Source organism: Maniola jurtina, chromosome 14 (assembly GCF_905333055.1).
Source record: "Maniola jurtina chromosome 14, ilManJurt1.1, whole genome shotgun sequence".
In the NCBI taxonomy this organism is placed as follows: domain Eukaryota; kingdom Metazoa; phylum Arthropoda; class Insecta; order Lepidoptera; family Nymphalidae; genus Maniola; species Maniola jurtina.
Window position 1 is genome coordinate 14,339,033 of NC_060042.1, and position 3,080 is coordinate 14,342,112.

Consider the following 3,080-nt stretch of genomic DNA (forward strand, 5'->3'; position numbering starts at 1 on the left):
GTTTGATACTTGAATACTGTCACAGAATGTAATATTTTTATACTTAGGATACTGATGTTTGTACCTACTTCTTTATCGGCATATACCTACGTGAGTATAATATTATGCATCTTTATAAGTTTTTTATGGCAAATTAGCCCTTCTGTGCCTTGCCTGTGATCTCACCTGGTTGGGTTAACCTGGGTAAGGTGTATGGCACCCATATTATTCCTAAACTGCTTGGCGGCACAGCTTTCCCGGTAGGGTAGTACCTAACAAGCTATGGCTAAATCCGACTGTATAGTACCCAGGCCGCACCCCGCTTCCCGCCCCTCCCGGATGCGGCGGGTGCCGGTTCGTTTTAGAGGTGTCAAATATGGTTAGATTCCTATATCATAATATTAATGTTTGTTACAGAAAAATATTGAATATTTTTTACGTTAAAATATATTAACTATCAAAAAAAAAAGCCGCAAGCAGAAACTTGCATGCAAACGATTTTCAACCTTATTGACATATTTCAGAAAACCACATATTAGCAATCTATGAATGATACTGAGCAAGAATATGACAAAATAACAACTTTCTCGTTACCGTCAATAAGGTCGAGAATCGCTTGCACCTGTTTTTCTGTTGCTTTCACCCCTAGCGAACCATTATACAGATTACCACCTTAAAAGCGACGTCTGGGAGGTGTCGGAGGAGGTTCTGTAGAAATATATTATATCACTTTAAAAAAACAAATAATTTTTATTTTGTATTTTTATACTTAAATTATTTCTTTTCATTATTTTTTTTTATAAGAATCATCAAAAAGAAGTGAGAACTTATCGCCGGCGCACTACTGAGCACGGGTCTCCATTTCAATAACACTCAAGTAATAAAAATAGTACCTAACACGATATACTAGTACCAACAAATTTCAAAGGCACTTGTAAACCTTTACTTCAATAAGTACCTACAAGCTTCACAAAAATAAATAATAGATTCTGTATTCCTTGTTAGCACCCTTCAGGTTCAGATACGGAACCCTAAAAAGCATGACAATAAAGAAATCCCGAAAGACGTATAGTATATGGTAATAATTTTACTCTAAATACCTAGGTACCTATACCTACCTACGTATTTATGCAAAATTAAAAACAATTGGAATGATAAAGAAATGTCAAGAAGGTACAAAAAGTAGATAAGTTTACCCAGTTACCTATTTAAAAATCGTTTTAATAACGAGTTTTTATTTTAGCCTTCATCACGGCTAAAACTAATACAAAAATCGAACAACCCAAGCTCCAAGCACGCCGGAGCTATAACAGACACTCGGTTCCTATGGCTACCTCCCAGTTCCATCATGAGACCCTGGATATAATCCACTATGCCCACCCGGTTCCATCATGAGACCACACAAACACACACATTTCCAAAAAGACCAATACAATTTATGTACCTAACCTATAATAACAAATATGCGCGTCACAAATCTACAAAATCAAGTAACTAACCTAATCTGTGATAATATCAACTCCGAATATCGAAATATGATATTATTTACATTCAGTATTTACCCACAACCAAGTTCACAAATAAATAAAACTACTGTCCTGATTGAATAGCAAAATAAAACCGACTTCAAAAACCACAAACACTAAAAAGTAAAAAATAACTTTTATTTAGCTACACATGTAATGTACCTAGGTATGAAGTCGAGCGAGCATATTAAAACAAAATTAGAAATCCAAGAGTGAAGCTCGCCCGACTTCATACCTAGGTACATTACATGTGTAGCTAATTAAAAGTTATTTTTTACTTTTTAGTGTTTGTGGTTTTTGAAGTCGGTTTTATTTTTCTTTTGAAATTTTTTTTTTTCACAATTTTTAGTGGCCCCACTGTACTATAATATGCTATGCCCAGTTAAAACCCTACTGTTTACTAAGCTATTGCACTGATCGCGAGCAATTTGCTCCTATCTATTGAGGAGTTCTGTTCTCCATCTCCGAAGATATTCATCAGATCTTCACCAAATTTATATGGGACCACCTGCACAGTATACCCTTTCAAACAAAAAAAAAATTTTCCAAATCGGTCCAGGGGTCTTTGAGTAATCGGGGAACATACATTAAAAAAAAAAAATAAAAAAAAAAAATAAAAAAAAGATTCCGACGAATTGAGAACCTCCTCCTTTTTTGGAAGTCGGTTAAAAATCGAAAGAATCTATTTGATAAATGAAACTACCGAGGGGCGATATTCCAAACGAATTAAAAACCAACGCGTAGCGATAGAATATAATATTTTATCGCGTATGATATTCGCTACTGATATCGTGTGACGTAGATCGTAGGTCTATCTTTGGCAAACGCCTCGTCAAATTTAAAAGCAATTACTAATAGAAAATGTATTGCTTTAAAAATTTTATATTAAATATGGGATTTAAGGAATATCTAATATCCTGAATATTTTTTTATATTGAATATGTATTATAGATAAATTATTTTTTGACACCACTAGTTCGTTTTACCAGCCCCGCTCCCCCTAGCCTCTAGGAACTAGGCGCAAGCCCAGTCCGAACCGAACGATCGACGCTCGCGCGTGTGCGCAGGACAGCCGAGCCGCGTAAATTGTTCTCGTAGTCCATAATAAGTTGTTTTTTCTACTTTAATACAGTGTTTATACACTTACACGGGTTTCTTTTATTACTTACCCTATAACTGGTTCAGCCAAATTAAATAAATCCTCCATTCTATATCATATCATATCTGTCTGTCTATCTACCAACTGTCCACGGCCAATCTGTTTAAACAATTTTGATATTTGGTACAGAGGACGCTTAGCTAGACAGCTAACCCGGGGAAGGAAATAGGCTACTTTCGCTCCCAGAGAATCAAACATTTCCAAGGGATTTTTAAAACACCTAAATCCACATGGACGAAGTTGCAGCAATCACGTTGCTATTATAGACATAGCTTGCATCCTGGGAGATATTTTATCCCGGAAAATTAAAGACTTCCCTCAGAATTTTCAAAATCTAAATCCACGTAGACGACTAAATCATCATAATCCTCGAGTTTATTGATAATGTGGGATATTTTTTAAATAAAAAATATAGG